Source organism: Trachurus japonicus, chromosome 1, assembly GCF_045865225.1.
Source record: "Trachurus japonicus isolate A0001 chromosome 1, Traja_1.0".
Classification (NCBI taxonomy): Eukaryota; Metazoa; Chordata; class Actinopteri; order Carangiformes; family Carangidae; genus Trachurus; species Trachurus japonicus.
The window spans coordinates 760,113-778,138 of record NC_140907.1 but is presented as its reverse complement, the minus strand read 5'-3'; the positions used below and the strand labels follow the sequence as shown (position 1 = coordinate 778,138).

Here is an 18,026-nt window from a genome sequence, read left to right as displayed (position 1 = left end):
CAAATTTTCTGCTTTGGCTGTAAATGCATAGTGCTAATTAGCAAATGTTACCATGCTGACATACTAGTTGCTATAGCAATAGGAGTAGACTTCTCATTTTTAAGGCATTGGAAATCACTATCAGGAGCACAAATGGAAAATGTCAGTGGCTGCAGATTACATCTGCTGTAGCTAATTCATATCAATTAAAAGAGTCAATTGACAACAAGCCAAATAGTCTTTAGTCTCTGAAGGATGTGCGCTCTACAGACCAGTGCTGGTCCTGAGCCAAAGACTGTGACTGTACTTTAGGATTGTGTTGTAGTTTGACAAATCCAGAGCGGCGACTCCTCTCTCCTGAAACAACATCTGGTGTCTCACCTTTCAGAAACTTGTTTGCATAGTGCATCAATATTGTAAGCTTATCAATCTAATATTTATGAATTAAGCAACATGTGGCTTAATGTTCCAGATTCATAAAAGCATTTCATTTAATCAGTCTGTGATCCTTTGCCCCCCCTGGCTTTTCAAGGTGATCTAAATAGAATCCTTCAGTTATTTATAAATGTAGTTTTACTTGTTAATGCTGAGAGTTGATCCTCAAACTATTGAATCCAAGTTTAAGCAGATTTATATCATATTGGTATTTTAGAAGATACATCACCACTCGTGTTTCAACTCAACTACATACAGAATATCACAAAATCTTTTCATCCAATTGAATTATTACATCATTATTTTGTTCATAAATGGATGTAATGGCAATTTGGGATGAAGCCTTTAAGTTCTGTGTGTATTATTTGATCCTCTGCTTGAGGTTCCGCTAAAATAGTCTCCCAAACATGTTTTATTCATGTGACAAAACCAGAATACTGTCATCAATTATATAAAAAACACCAAATGGAACAGTTTTGACTTATGTAAACATGTCACATTGTACAAGGAGAGCAGATAAAACACAACTGAGCTGGGCTTCTAGCCTGAGGCCACTCTCCCTAGTGCCACCAGGCTCCTTCTACAACACAGCTCACTCATTTGACCTCAGGTTAAAACGAGGGACTTGTGTCCTCCCAGCATGCAGCTCTCCACCACCAGTGCTGCGTCCTCTAGTCCTACAAGGTGGAAGTGGCCTCGGGTCGACACGTGCCGGCCTTCCGGTGTATATACGGCTAAACAGCTGAGCAGAGCGCGCCCTATACGCAGAGCTTTTACCCACAATGCTCGGTTCTACAGTAGTTAAACAGTTGCTGGAGATGCAGGAGGGTCAAGTGAATAGTGCACATAGAGGCAAGGCTGTCACATCACGTATGCATTACCTCGAACCAAGCGCTTTCATCTCAGACCAAAACAGCCGGGCAGAGCCTTGTTGCTGCAGACAGAACACACACTGAACAGAGATTGTTCTTAAGCTTTGTTCTATTCAACACATGTCATAAGCAAAGCGTTGTTTGCTTGGCTGGATTGTGTATGAGTGGGAGCTTTGATGGTGTCACTTTGTTCTGACTCTTATCAAAATAGGAATAGGAGAAACAGAAAAATATAAAATTTTGTGCAGTTCACATCTCTTACTATTATTTGGTTGAATTTTTTATTTTCTTTATATTTTTTTTTACTCATGGACCCTTTGAAACTGCGAAGAATGTATGATGACTAGAACCAGAGTGTGCTTTGTATCTGCTGTTGCCGGCTAAGCATTTGTCATTCTTTAAAAGTCTAAAGGAAGTAAAGAATTGTTGTGCTTCATATGTGCACACATACTGTTACCAGTGTATGCTTAGGGTAATTTCTTCGTGTTTATTGCCTCATTGTTCATTCAATCGCAATTTTGATCACTGGAAATCGCTGTCTCATGCATTCTCTTAAATGCCACATTATACTGTTAAGACCCAGACCTCCAGTGGGAATCCATCCATCCAAAAATAAAAGAGACTCTTGCATTTGTGATCTTTCAGAAGGCAAAAGCATTGTAATGTTCTTCAGTGCACAAAAGTCTACAATGCATGCATCATCGGTAATGTTCTGTTTCATTTATTTCGATATTTCTACAGTAAAGAAGCTGTCATTTTGAAATTGTTTCAAATAAATGTATTTTTGTACATCAACACGTTTGTTCTCTGGCTGATGGAACTTCTGTGAGCTGAAGGGTGCAAAGAAGATGATGTCTGCTGCAAATGACACCGTTCACCTCGCTCAGTGTAGCCGCAGCAGTCTACGGAACAGAAGTACGGAGGGTAGAAAAGTACAAGCATCATCCCCGCCTCATTGCTCCTCTCATAATCATAGACTGTTTGGTATGAGCAGAACACCACAGTGTCAGCTCTCAGATCACTGTAGCTACACAAAGCAATGGTAAAAATGGACAGAAGGTTACCAGCTTGTGTATTAATTTTCTACTGAGCTGTTATCAATACTGCAAGTATGTAATATTTCTGAGTGCGCACAGTGTGTAGTGGTGCGTTCACATATAGTCGCACCTGAAAAATAGCCTGAATTAACTACTTGAGTTGTGTTATGTATTTGGGGCAGTTTGTCACTAGACAGTTAGTCTAGTATAGCCAGGGAGGGGGGGGTCCCATGCACCCGAAATATATTTTTCTAACTTAGCTTTTTGTAATCCTTAAGTGTCTAGTGAATAAATTTTGATGATCCCTGCGCCAATTATCGTCCCTTGCATATTTTTTTGACCATCTTTTGTGGCCATCCTGGATTTCCAGGAAAAAATGAAAAATGTAAATCTATATATAGCTCCTGAACTATACATCCTACAGAGACAACTGACCCCATTTTCTTTTTGTCTTGGCACAAGGATTTGGTAGAGATGAAGATTGCCATGATTAAATCATATATGGTACATAAAAACTAAAAAAAAAAAACACCAAAAAATGTTAAAACAATGGCAGAATTTTATCACAAGAACTCCTCCCCCATGCACCCCATTGACATGTTTTTTCCATCTTTTATATTTGATGATCCCAACCTGAAACGTGTACATATTATATGAAATGATCAGAATCAAATCAGTGTTAATGTAATCCAGATTGGAATTTGGAAGCAGTGATGCATTTCACACATTTTGCCAACAAGTGGCATGACATGTCTCTTGTTCTTCTAGACACTGACTGCAGCAGAAATTGTGTCAGAAAACATAAATGCAACATAATAAACTGTGTACAAAGAGGTGCTTAACAGTTTATGGTGGGAACAAGTTGCCAGTCCATCACAGGAGACACATCGCAAATAGAGACAAACAACCACTCACATTCACACTCAATTTAGAGTCACCTGTGAAACTAAGCCTGTCAGCTTCGAACCCTTGTTGCTGTGGGGCCACGGTCGGTGTCAGCCACTGCACCACTGCACTGCCTCCTACAGCCACTTCTGTATTGAGAAGAAAAAGACAAACAAGTAAAATAAGTAAAGCTGTAGCCTTAATTATGACCTAACCCTGCATAACATGTGTATGACCTATGACCTATGTGTATTGTTTTTCCCCAAAGCTAAAAACTAGCTCCATATATATTTTTTCTAAACACTCTTTAGAGTTGTCATCAGATCTCTGTGTTCTGTCCTGCAGTCAGTCAGTACAGTATGTATCTGTCTCTCTATGTGAACAGAAGATGGAATGCAGCTCGTGTTTTTCAGAACCCTAACCTCGAAGAATTACAAGAATGTAACAGATGCTGTTTACGTTCTCATCTATGCCTGCCCCCCGCTGTGGTGGATGAAGCTATTTTTCGTCTACCAATATGGGAAGATGCTGTTGCCATTCTTTTTTAAAAATATCTTTTTTTAAAAAGATATTTTTCATGCATTTTATGCCTTTATTTTGATAGGAGACAGGAAAGCAGGAGAGGGACTAGGGGAATGGCATGTAGTCTGGAGTTGAACCGCAGTCTCTAACCGCTCAAAGACCTAAAGACCTGATTGGTTGATTGTCTCAGCATCAGACCTTTGGAAGACAGTATCTGCATTTGTGACCAAAAAAAAGAAAAAAAGATGGATTACCTTCCTGTGAACCTTTTAACAGGCCACTCGTAACCATTCAAAAGCTATTTTTGTTATAAACACATTCATTACAAATTTATTTTGCATTGCAGAGCAACTTTGGGGGTCAACTTTTTTGTTGTGAAAAGCTGTTTTCTAAAAGGGCACATTTAGTTTGTTATGATTTTGATCTTTATTCTTAACACTAATGATGGTATTTACAAAACTAGTTTATTTCTGTTATGTGGTAAGTTCTTCCATTTAAAACCCTTTGTGCTGAAAAGATTAGCACAATAACACACATTTCAGAAAAACGGTCCTATCCTGCGTGTCTCTGCCTCCCATTTCCTGTCTCTCTCTAAACTGCCCTGTCCATTAAATGTGAAAAAGCCCCCAAAATATACTATTTAAATATTGTTTATTCGACTTTAAATTTAATTTAAATCACATTTTGTTCCTGAAATCCCCCCTCAATCCACCTGACTGCTGGGATCAGAATAATCCTGATAATCCTGATTTTGTGGATCAAAGTGTCCCGATCCTATACTAAAAAGTTTTGAACAACACAAACTAAGGGTTTGATCCAGATGAAAACCAAGATTGGATTACGTGATCTTATCCGATCTCAGAATTCGTTTTTGGTTTTGAACAACCCATTTTCAAGATTTGATCCAAATTCATTATCCAAAATCCGATCAGATTACTTTTGAACAACTGGGCCCTGGGTTTACACTCTCACTGAGGCATTAGCTTGATAATACACCTGCCCGCGTTACTCTGAAAAAGTAGTAGAACATTTTTTGACTGATTCATCAATAGTCTGTCAACACTTGCAGCATTTCAGGTGCAGAAATGTTCCTTGCTTTAAGTCCTGTGTGAAGTGCACTGCATCAGCCAGTCACTGCACTTGAAAGTGTCACAGCCAGGTATAGAGTTCTGAATGGTTCGGCCGGTGTGAAGACTCTGACCCTGTGGCCTCTGCGTCGTGTTGCCTCAGCCACACCATGAGACGTCTTGTAGATGAAGCTATTACAGTGATTATTGATTGGGGATTTAATTATCACTACACTGATGGTATGGCTTCATGGTGTAGCAGTCAAATCCATGCTGACCCTGACAAGTAATATCTTTAATTTGATGGCTACTACACAAGAGCCCTGCATGCAAATGTCCATTCAGCCAAGAGCAAAGTGATTGGAAGTGAGATATTTGTTGTGCTTGATGAAAGACTTTTCTCCAGAGAGAGGACAGCATTGTCATCTCAGATCCACCAGCCTCCGCTCTTCCTGCTTACACCCGCCCCCGTGGGACTATAGAGTAGGAGAATACCCTGTCATTTTAGAAAATTCTTCCTCAATTACAATTTGTGTCACTAGTTTTGTTTTGTTTGTTTTTTTTCCCACAATTTTCTTCCTTTGTTTTTACTGTTTTGTTTTGTGTTTTTTTTTTCCCTGTCGGCAGCTGTGGCAGATGAGACTTGGACATTAAATGAACTTAAATGCAAGATGGTGAAGCTGGTACAAACAAAAGCCATTTGTCTTTATTCACTAGGGAAGTCTGGAGTCTGAGAGCCGCCTCATTATACTGTGACTCGAATTAATATCGGGCCCATGTCTCTCCCTTTCACCTTGGGAGCCGGTACAATGTATAGCAGGGCTCTTAGAATCCTGAACACATACCCTAACCCCTGCTGCAGGTTACTGATAGATAGATAGATACCTATCTATCTATCTATCTATCTATCTATCTATCTATCTATCTATCTATCTATCTATCTATCTATCTATCTATCTATCTATCTATCTATCTATCTATCTATCTATCTATCTATCTATCTATCTATCTATCTCGTTCCTTATTTTTCTCTTTTTTTATTTCTTTCTTTCTACCCCTCTCTCTCTATCTCTTTCTATTGATCCATCCCCCTCTCTCTTTCTCTCGTTCTTACTACCCCATCTGTGTCTTTTTACCTACTTTACTTTCTTTCTTTCTTTCTACTCCCTCTGTGTCTTTTTACTTACCTCTTTCTTTCTACCCCTCTCGCTCTGTCTTTTTCTTTCTTTCTTTCTTTCTTTCTTTCTTTCTTTCTTTCTTTCTTTCTTTCTTTCTTTCTTTCTTTCTTTCTCTTTGGACCCTCTCTTTTCCACACCCTTCTGTCTCTCTCTCTCTCCTCTCACCTCCATTGCCACCTGCGCTGGACTGTACTTCATTGGTGACACAAGACTTCAGATCAAGCACCAGCAGTCGACCCGCAGTCTGCCTGCTGGGTTCATCAGCAAAGGGGCCACAAAGCAGAGTAAGAGTCAAACGAGTAACTCTTTAAAGAGAACAAGAATCTCCTTGACAACACTGTAGACTCGCTGCCAGGACAACCTTCAGTTTAGGACTTTACAAATCAGCTCACCACCAAGTATCTCTTCTTTTCTCCTCCTTGGAGTTAAACTTGATTTGATAAGATGTTACCAGGTTGATTTGAGTCACACAGTGTTTCTTTGTTAACTCCCCCACATCCCATTGGTCTGTTCTAGAGGCCATGTTTTAACTTTGCCATTTTGTTGTAAGTCATGTGGCTTCAAAAGAGCCACCTTTAGTCAGCCATCTTGTGGTTATCCAATTTCCCACAGACACACACTCACACGTGCACACCTGTTGCATTCTTGTTTTGCCATTTCATGTTGGAATTTGTTGAAATGAAAACCTGCTGCTGTTATTAACTTTACTATTACAGTAATGTAGGTTCCACATTGATAGTTGGAAAACTTTATGAGACTGATGTAGTGATTCTGGTGCAGATGTAGGTAGATTTTATGTAAATTCTATTTCTTCATATTCATCCAGTTTAACTTGCAGGTTGGCACAGTGGTTTGCACTCTCTCCTCCAAGTGGTTTGATTCCGATGCCAACCACCTTTCTTGGTGGAGTTTGCAGCCTACACCCCCCCATCTAAATTGCCAATGGTGTGTGAATGTGTGTTGAATGTGGGTGTGGTTGATGCCACTGCATGGAGCGTTGATGAACATCTATCATGATACCGGAATTGATCCAGGCTGTCCTGCAACAGGCGAAAGCAGAATGAACTTCAAATTGACAGGAATACATTTTCAATTTATTTTCTCATGTGGCTTTTTGATGGTTTATTGCAGCTGCTTGGTTTGGTCGTGCGGCTGTGAATTGTTATTACACTATCTTTAATTAGTTATGTGCTTGTTTTAATGATGCTGAGTGAAGGAATGCTTTGCTGTACACTGACTTTTACTGCATGTTTCTCTGGGATATTTGGTATAGTACATTATAGGTCATTATAGCCTGTTATTTAACTGCCGTGTTGTTTGTTGTTTCTGATGGTTGGTGTAATGTGGTAGGTGAATAATTTTTATGGTGGTGTGTTATTATCAATCAATCTCTCTCTCTTGCTTGCTCGCTTGTTCAATGATATGTGCGTGTGTGGGAAACCTTAAGGTGGACGGGTGGTTCTTGTGTGTATACTATGAAATATAATCCTGCCAGTGCCACTGACTGGTACATCAGTTGTTATTTTTTTTCTTGGAGCTTAAAAGCAATCTGTCATTCTATAGTTGCAGCTCTACAGTAGAGTGGCAGTGATTTGGGGCTGGGGATGGATGGGTAACAGTAGGTCCTACTGAAATATAGCTCAGGAGCAGCTCATTTAACAAAATGAAGAAAAGAACATGGAGTTAATTTTAATCTGTGTGTAAACAGCTGGCTCTGTGAAGTGTGAGCACTGGTTTTTTATAAACACAGGGACACTGGTGCAGGCTTAAGATTGTGTTTAGGGTAGGAAACATCATGTTTTACAAGTTACTTGTTGTACGTCTACAGTGTTGGCCACACCCACCTCAAACATGGTCAGAAAATGCTCGATACTTATCATAAAAATTAACTTCCTATTCAAGGGTTTCAAATTTCACAGCAGGAAGTTGCTGCGGCTGGATCAAACATTAATTACCAAGTGCATGACTTTGAGCTATTTCCTAAAACTCTTAAAGTGAAATTGGAGGAGAACGTATTTGTGTTGTTTCACAATGCAGGACAGACTGAGGGCACAAGCCATTAGGAAGAGCTCATGCATATTGAACTCCTTTAATAATAATAATCAGTGTATTAGATCTGCCACCAAATCACATTTGGGAAACAGACTACATTGCATAAAGAGAGGCACTTAGCGAGATCAAAAGCTCTTTGCTTGTTCAGGAGCTCCACCAACACTTAGCCAGTGAGGCAGACCAGAGGACACAAACCTTAGCGCTGTCATAAAAAAAAAACAGGCTTCATACGTAATTAGCAGAGATGAGCTTAACAGAAAGGAAACTTTACCTTGTTCTCCACCTGTAATCATCTAAATCATATTAGAGCACTGATCCCCTGCCCAACAAATTACAGTTCTCTTGCTTGTTTGAACATGCGTTAAGCAATCATTGTTCACAACACTTAGACAAAGACAATAAACTCAAGGAATGATCTCTGTGTCCCATAAAACAGTTAATATCTCCATGTATAAATAAACTGTCTTTGAAAAAAATATGTTTCATTTATTTATGATTTTATACTCACAGATGGAATTCATAAATATGCATCATCTACCTCATGTCAGAGCTGTTAGAGAGGCCGGCATATTTGATCATTTGGAGCAGGAAGCCCAGGGCTATTTAAAATTAATTCAAGCCAGAATATTTACCATTGTTCTGTACTGATCTAAAGTCTGCCAAAATAAATAAGCAAATCAATGAATGAATACATCCCATCATTATGACTGTCACTTAACCCTAGTTTGAAAACAAGGATACGGTTTACTTAGTGTTCAGCTCACAGCTTTGTAATGAGTATAGTTGCAATACAGACATAATATCACACTGGATTTTAAAGTAATCTTCAAGGCCTTTGCCTTATTCCTGGTGTATCACAATAAACACAGTTAACCAGAAAAAATATACAGACAGATCAAGTGAGTACTGGGAGTCAGAATGCACAAACAGAGAGTAAAACATTGACAACAGATTATGTACTGTAAATTCTCAAATAAAAGCTGAGTCTCAAACAGATGCTGGCCTCCTACACTGTCTGGGTCTTGCTACAGGTTTGAGTAAATACAAGCTGGTCTCATTAGAAGCTGGGTCTATTTCTGTTTTCTGCAAGTTCTTGTGAATGTACAACACCTCTCAAAGTCCACGGTCATCCATTTGAGCAGTTTCTAAGCTGCTTCATTTGTGCTAGACTTCTCAACAGGTCTGAAAATTAAAACGTGACCCGGTCCGACCTGCGGGTGTTGAAGCTCAGACCCGACGCAGCATTAATTCTCAGCCTGAACATGACCCAAAATATGTTTTCGACCCAAACCTGTTGCGTTCGATCGTGTTGTTTGGCCCAACCTGTTGAGAACTCCAATTGCTCCAAGGAAAGATTCAGAGCCTATATACAGTCTGTGGCCAGAGCAAACACTTATTTAGTAGTTTAATCAGTGACAATTAAACTTGTAAATGAATGCTGCTCTGGATCTGACTCTTTCCTTCTATTCTTATTCTTTGAAACAGTAACAACAGAATCATTTGAGAAGATTTTCCATCTTTGCTGTGCGTAAGATTTGTTCAAAATTAAATAAAAGCTTGTCCCATATACAGTATATTGAAAACAAATGCACATAACTGGGAGGAGGTTTAGCAAAACAGCGGAGAAGTGACCCCCAATGCGGAGGTGAACAGGAAGTCATTGTCGAACCCGTCAAAATTTCTTAAATTAATTAAAGCAGAAGTAAGTGATATATTTGTGTTAATATAAGTCTTAAATAGTTATATCATCCGACAGCAATCACTTACATAGAATGTTTGGTCTGAAACACGGGTCTGTCAGTCCCTCTGCTCTGCTCTGAGTCGAGGAGAAAACATTTATCGTATCCTACAGTTTTTATCCAATGAGGAGAGAGAACGGCATGCAGGGCTGTGTGTGCAGCCAAGGGACGCCGTGAATGTGGTGACGTAGGGACGAGGACTGTTATGGTGCGTTCAAGGAAACTCGTATTTTTCCGACCGTGAAGTCGTACCAGTTCGATCTGGTACGAGTTCACCGGTCGGAAGTTATGAGTGGCCGTTATAGTGACTTTCACAGGTAAAACAGGTCGGAAAAACACGAGTGGGTTGCAGGGTTGCCTGGAACACTACAAAGTCGTAAGTTGTGACTTGAAGCTGTAATTTACGATTTCAAAAGCCTGCCTGGAACGCAGCATTAGCGAAAACGACCGGACCACTTACTTCTGCTTTAATTCAGACTAAATATAAATTTCTATGGAAAAGAAATACTTGTATTCTGCACCCCTCTAAACGCCCCATGGATGTATTATTTTAAAAAATATATATATTTTAATAAGCATTCTCCATATTCAACCTTTAAACAATTTTTTTGCCACTGAAAATAAAATCACTGAGACAGAGAGAGAGCCAGATAATGACAGGGCCCAGAGAGCTGAACAGCAGGAGGTGGAGAAATGCTGGACATTTGAATGGAATTCTAACAAAATGTAAGAACCAAATAGTTGTATCCCTTTCTATTACAATAAATAATGAAGTAAAATCCTAAACGGCCTCTCATACAAAAGCTCAAACACTGTCTTTGTGTTTTTTTGTCTGGGGTTGACGGTGTCCCTCAGGCTAAAACACTGGCCCCAGCCTGGCCCCCCCCAGTAGGATTGGTGATAAAGCTATTGGCCCCTGGGAAGACTTTATCACAGTATTCAAGTCTGCAGATCCACAGAGATTCATCTGTGGTGTCGGCCAAGGTGTAATCACTCTCTGCCCTGCTGGATGTGTGTGGGGTCAAAGTCTCCTCCAGCAAATCCAGGCTGCACAATCCCTCCTACAGGACCCCTCCCTCTGCTTTGTTTACAGCCCCCCACCAACAGACAGGGTCTGTGGTGAATCTTTACTATAACAACAATAATATATTTTATCATGTGTATAATCCAACTGCTAATAGATCTGGTCGGTACCTTGGCCCCGTGCTTTTGACCTTAATACAGATGCTACTTCCACATCTAGACAGACACTATTCATCCCATCAAGTGGGATGTTGTCATGTCAGCAGCTGCCACACACAAAACAGATTTATAATTTCATGAGCCACTTCCTCTGGCTGAGCTTTCTGAAGGCAGTGGGGATAAAGGATCTTGATGAAGATGAGATGCTGGCTGCTGCAGCTGCTTCTCAGACCTGCAGAATGTTGTGGAGAAGGTGGTTGGTGTTGTGTAAGATGTCCTGTATCTTACATTGCATGTACTGTAGGACTCCTGCCAATCACAGACCCAACTTGTTTAACCAGCCTGTCCAGTCTCCTTGTATTCAGGTCAGACATGCTGCCGACCAAATGATTAAAGAAAAAAGGATGGGAAAGGAATCTGACTCTTCCAGTGAATGTCTGATGATTTTCTGGGACCGGTCCAGTTTACTGCCCAGGTCAACAGGTCCAGGTATTCATAAATGTGCACAGATTCAACATGCTTCCTTCAAAGAGTGCGGACTACACCTGTGAAAATCAGTGACCATCGCCTTGCTCCTCTAATCCTCAGAAGGAGGCACTTGTCACTCCATTCACTGAAGGCCAGCATCAGATCTGGACATTGACCATCTGGACATGTTCTGGTAGACACACAGAAAAATCTCTGTCTGTCCATCAGCCCCTGATGATAATAGCCAGAACCTATCCAGATGTGTTGAGGCCATGGGTGTTTCATTTTTCCAGTACCAGATGTTTCATTTTTCTCACAGTGCATGCAGATCCCCTCACAGTAGGAGTGCTGATGTGGCTCAACCAACACCCACATGAATAAATACACTATTAAATTGCAAAGAAATGTCATCTTACCCTGACTCATCTTTTCAGGGAGTTCAGGTTGAGGTCTTACAGTCCCTACAGGTGCATAGGTGGAAGTAGAAAAAAAAAGTTGAGAGAGCTGTTCTCTGTCCTTGGCATGTGGCGCTCTTTCATCTCATTTTATTAGACATGACATCTTCCTTGCCAAATCCACATGATCCCCTCTCTTGATGCAAGGAGCCACTCTGATATGTGTTTCTGTTTTTATCTGCTATATCACTGGAATGGCTCCTCTTTCTTCCACAATGAGCTTGTGCATTTATTTTTCTTGTTTGCTGTTGAGGGCAACTCAGGCTCTTGCTTTTCATCTTCAACCTCTGTCCAAACCCAAGCCCCTTATGTAGATACGTAGAAAGGTTTAGCAGCTTCCACTCAGATTTCTGACTTTGCTAGGAGTTCTTTTGGAATACTTTACATATATGTTTGCTACTTAAATATGTTTCAGAAATGGTTTACTTGTGTTGTGTGGACATATGATATTTTAAATGTCAAGATATTTGTAGACTGCTGGATTCAGTTCAAAATGAGATGTTATGAGCCTTCTCGGCCTGGTTTATTTTCTGGGAGTGAAATTTCTCTTTAATCTCCTGTCACAACATCATACAATCAATTGAAAATACTAATCTGATATACTTCCACCAGTCTATCTGCCATTTTGGAACATTCAGGTAGTGTCTTCATGACTCATTCATTCATCATGGCCATCATCTATACAATTATTTTCAGTCTACTTGTCTGTTTCTGTTATTTCTGACTTTTAATTTCTGTTTGGTCACTGGTAGTTTCTTGCTGACCATAATTTCAGTTTGGTCTTATGACCTTTTATTTTAGTTCGATCCCTGCTGACCTTTTATTATGTTGTACATTCTGACCTTAAATATTGTTCTGGCATTCAGCTCACATTTCTTTTCATTTTCACCTCTTTTTCTAAAATTGCTGTCATTGTTTCTGATCTGCTGTGACCTCATCATCACTTCACAATCAATCCAATAATAAATAATAAATTCACAACACTATATTATTTTCAGCACACATAACCTTCTCACATATTGTACTAGAAATCCCCTGTTGCCAGTGAATGGTGAGAACTGACACATTATTTCTCTCTGTTATGCCTTAGTTGTTCTCTTCTTTCCGTGGGTGTCCTATACTAATCACCTAAGACTGTCACTTCTTGCACTTTTCATTTCTGTTGTTGCGCTCATGACAATAAAATAAATATTAGTTCACTCAGAGTGAAGTCTCTCCTGATGGAAATGAAGCTCAGTGGAAGTTCAGTCAATCTTTATGCCTCATTTCCTCATGATGCTCTCCCACTCTGTCTCTCTAAGCAGCAGAGTGTGGGTGTTTTCTGCTAAACCAATCAGATTTTGCTATCATCTTAATGAGCAAATGATGTCAATGCACTCAAACTTTAAACCTGTCGACCTGTTACTGTGTCACTCCTCTAAACTATTCACCTCCGGGCTTCATGTCCAGTGTCAGGCCAACACCACCACCAGACCTTACACAGGGAGGTTTCCTACACCACACAGCCTCACATCCTTTTAAAACATGATGACATCACAATCTAATCACCAGTGGTGGACAGTAATGGAGTAAATGTACTTGAGTACTGTACTTAAGTACATATCCAGAGGATTTGTACTTTCCTATTAGATTTATTTGGTACTTATTACTCTTATTTGAATACATTTCCAAGACAAATATTTTTACTTTTACTCAAGTTAATTTCTAGGAAGGCTTACTTTCAGGGCTGCTCTTTTTTTTTTTCTAAAATACTATTGGACACAAGCTGTGTTTGTCAAAGAAGGAAACCCTAACCCCTAAAAGCAGCACATCAGTGCAGGTGGATTCAAAGAGTTCATTTTCAGAAACAAGAGTTAAAAGGTCCTTAAATTCATTTAGAAAAAAATATAGTAATTCATTGATGTGAAAAATAATAAATTTACTCTTACTTTTACTTAAAGTAAATGTAAAAGCATGTACTTTTGGATACTTAAGTACCTTTAAAAGCAAGTACTTTTTTACTCTTACTCGAGTAACATGTCGACTGAGCTACTTTTACTTGTAACGGAGTAAATTTTGACCAGTAGTATTTGTACTCTTACTCATGTACTGGGGTCGAGTACTCTGTCCATCTCTGCTAATCACAAAGACTTTCACATCTTGTTTTTTTTCTTGTCTACATGACATTTTGGTTGCATAGCAAAATATGTTAATATGAGAATACTGATTACTACAGTTAATCACTATATTAAAATAAAAATTCACAGAACAAGCAGCAACTCAGTCACATTGCTGACAATAACTAACCAATGTATTCTGAGTCTAGCAGCCACTGTTGGACTAATTAGTCTTTTTTTTCTCTATTTCATCTGTGTTACTGATGAATCCAACCAGCTGATACTGTGTTAGATCTGCAAAACCACTGCTGTGTCAAGCTTTACAGTTGATTCTTATCAGGTAAGCAGTAATTGTGTTTGACACCAAGCTTACAACACAGTAAGTACAAGGTGAGCTCCGAATGTCATTAAAAAATCATGTCTTGTTTCAAATAATTAATTTCGTGTGGCAGACAGAGCTTCAGAGCAGAATTCATTGCTGTGAACAGAAGGTCACACAGGCCAATTAAAGGGTTCAGCATGGCTGCAGCAATAGATGGGGCAGCTATATCAGATGCACACAGTCTAACATCAATATAATTTGCCATATCTTGATAGTAATTTAGATATTTGGATTAGCACTACCATTTAAAGTAACCCATTAAAAGATAAGTATGAGGGATACTGAGGCATTTGCTGAGTTTGATTACTTTTAAGAGGGCTAAATGGATTGAAACTTATTAAAGTCTTTAATCAAAAAGTACTTCATAAAGCAGATTATCTATCTGAAAGTGAAAAACACTTCACACTGTTGCTTAAGCCAGCAGATAACAACCATCTTTTTTTATATTTGACTGACATATGAAATATGATAATTTGGCTTCTACAAAAACAGTGATGATGCACTAAGTGAAGCTGTCAGGAGGTGCGTCTCCATAGTAACACAAGTCAGAGTCCTGTTGCCACATCCTGACAGTTCTGAGACTGTTGAATCGGGGTGCCCTGATGGATTGCAACAGCATCTGTGCTTTCATTTTCAATTTTACCAGCTCCAAAGCTCCATATGGAGACTGTCTGAAGCTATTGTGTCACTCTGTATGCAGATCTTTCAGCTCTTTACACTACTACTTGGGTTTCATCCTTGCACCTTGTTGCTTGGATGCAGATTCATTAATAATTCATTATGAATCCTTTCTTTCATCAGAATGATTAAAAGATAGGCTGTAGCTTTACTTTGTGCAGTTTACAAACTGGAGACAACAAGGGTTGATCTTTAATGTGAAATACACTGTAATCCCATTCAGCTGAGCCACTGGAGAAAAACAAAGCAAGACGTGTCTTGGTTTTTTTTATTCCCCCATAAACTTTGAGTTTAGAGGCAGCAACAACAATCAAGTAAAAGCTGAGTCTGGCTTCTTTGGGAGCATGGAGCCCTGCAGAGTAAAGAAACAGTGAAATGAGGTTACACCCACTTGTGTACACACTGCATAGCAATACACAAGACACCTGGTTCAATAGTGTTTATACTGTGTTAGTCAAGAATTATTCAACATTGCTGGAATTGTTTGACACCTTACAGACAGGAGGGTATTCTATAAGGTGTGAAGACAGACCATCTTCTCCCATTCTCCTCCAAACATGTTGGACCACCCTCAGAGAGGCTGTTTGAACACTTACATTTCTTCCATTAGACCTATTTTTAGCAACACCCCATCTCTGAAATTACAGTACTTAAAAAAAACTACAGTGTTCATTATAATGAAAAGACCCAAATGATCTAAACATATATAATGGAAACATTAAAGCTGCAAGCAGTGATAAACGGGCTCCCGCGCTGTTGTGCGCCTCGGGGGGTGTGCATCCTTGGGATAGCTTGCAGTTGCCTGTCAACACAAACATGCATTGCACCCACCGCACAATGCACCAGTGCTGGTAATAGCGATAGGTAGCAGTAGTGGTATGTGTGTGCTCTGTGTTTTTGTCCCTAATACAGTTTATCGCCAGTAACTCCTTTACCAACCTGTGTGTGTAGTACAGGCAACAATCATGATGACTCACCCACTCGTGGTATACTTTTCGGTCCTTTTGACACATCTTTGGACTTCGTGAGTACCAAGATCACCATGACCTTGGACTTAGACATTTGTCCATCAAAATCTGATTAGCTCCTCCTGGAGTGTAAGTGAATGTTTGTACTTAATTTGAATAAGTTATTTGCACATGATATTTAGATATAACCATTGTGTGAATGGGACAGATGGATGTGAAGAACCAGATAAAAGAATGCCTCTTGTCCTGGAAGAAATAATTATTCTTCATAATTGATGTCAGGGTCAGGGTTAGGGCAGGAATCATTTTGAACTTTTTAACTCAAATTTCTAATTTTTTGGTTATATATTTAGAAGGAAGAAAAGGAATAAGACAGATCAGCATCTTAAAATGGAAATGCGTAGGAGACATCTTTTTGAGTAAATGGAGAAAGACAGCTGGTGTTTCCATTTCTTAATTGTGTAAGTTATAAACTCCTTAGGATTGGGCCAATGTTGTCTGTTCACCTTGTGATTTTCAATTTCATTTTTTTTCAGAGGATGTTTACTTGCTTTTTGATGAAAATGATTTACATAAATAACAAACACTGTGAGAAGAGTGCAGATGCTGTGTGGCACAGAATTACATGAAAGAATAATGATGAAAGACATCGAGGCCTAATGAGGCATCTGGAATTGCATATAAAAAGGCAACCTGGTGTATTCCTTCACTCCCTGGGAAATTGGTGCTTGTCCTTGATGCCTTGCGCCTGACTGAAAGGATGGATGTTGTGATTTGGCTGCCAAATAGGAGGATTTTTTTCAGGGGTTTACTTTTTTTCTTTCTTTTTTTCAGCTGCATCTCATAGTTTGCCTATAAATGCTTGAATTCTTCAATGACTTCAAGTGCACCCATCTCATCAGGCTGCATTAGACCAGACTGAGATGCTTCACTGTGAAGAGAAACTTTCATTTAGATCATGAAATACACTAGCAATGAGATTTGTTACACTCAAAGACAGGGAAGCCCACAGTGAGATGGGCTTTTATACAACTGGCTGTATAGACCGAGGCACCAACAACTATCTACAGGACGTGAATGCGAGAGGATGCCAGTTTTATAGCCTGTGTTGGTTATTTATGGCGACTGAAACTGACAGGAAGCAACAGGGTAAGAGCTCCTCAAAAGCCTATGCTGCAATCTGGCAAATATTAAATATCAGTTTAAAGGTCAATTAAGCTTGATTTTCTCTCTAACTCAGAACAAAATGTGTCTCACAGGAGCTTAGTAGGCAGTTGAATTAATTACCAAAAAGGTCTCACAGATGAAACTGCTCCACAGATGAAAGTGCTGCTTGAATGGATCAGCCAAAATCAGCCCATTAAACTGTGTCCAACATTTAGCAAGATGTCTAACTAGAAGTAAAGTTCTCATGAAATTTTCTGTGGATGTTCATGGCCCCCAAATGATCATTCTTACTATTTCTTGGCCTGATCTCCTCTAGCACTACCAGTAACCCAAAATCTCCAACTGTACTCATGATGAATAATAATGAAAAAAGCATAAACCTGTAACAGTAAATTCCATCAATGTGCTCATTTGTCTCCCTCAGAGTTCCAACCCTGCTGTTTCAGCCTTGTGATGAGTGAGTGATTTCCCATTTGCAGCATGCACCATGTGTTTTAACACTCAGGTCAAAATGTCTACTGTGCATGATAAATCGAAAACCAACAACCCAATTTCCTGAAATTTTATGTAGATATTTGCATTATTGTAAATGTTTGTGTTGAACCCTGCCAACCACCATTAGCCCTTAATTTCCACTTGAATACGGAATAGCCTACAAAATATCTTGTGAGCTAGGGCATACTGCAATGAAATCTCCCTTAAGCAAACTCCCCATGCTTTGGCAACATGCATTTCTAATGGGCTAGTGTCACTGGGTAAAGTGGGATTAAAGACACCCACTGTCCTATTTACAGTTTTTTATTCAATACATTTTAACACTTTTTCAAAACTGTTAACACACAACAAACAATTTCCACAACAGTT

The 18,026-nt window shown here is 39.4% G+C and overlaps 1 long non-coding RNA gene across 1 annotated transcript in view; it reads left to right on the top strand.

Moving 5' to 3' along the window:
* Window positions 1-18,026, top strand: part of LOC146991054 (uncharacterized) — a 607,823-nt gene that overhangs the window by 558,059 nt on the left and 31,738 nt on the right. The gene's annotated exons all lie outside the window — the stretch shown is intronic.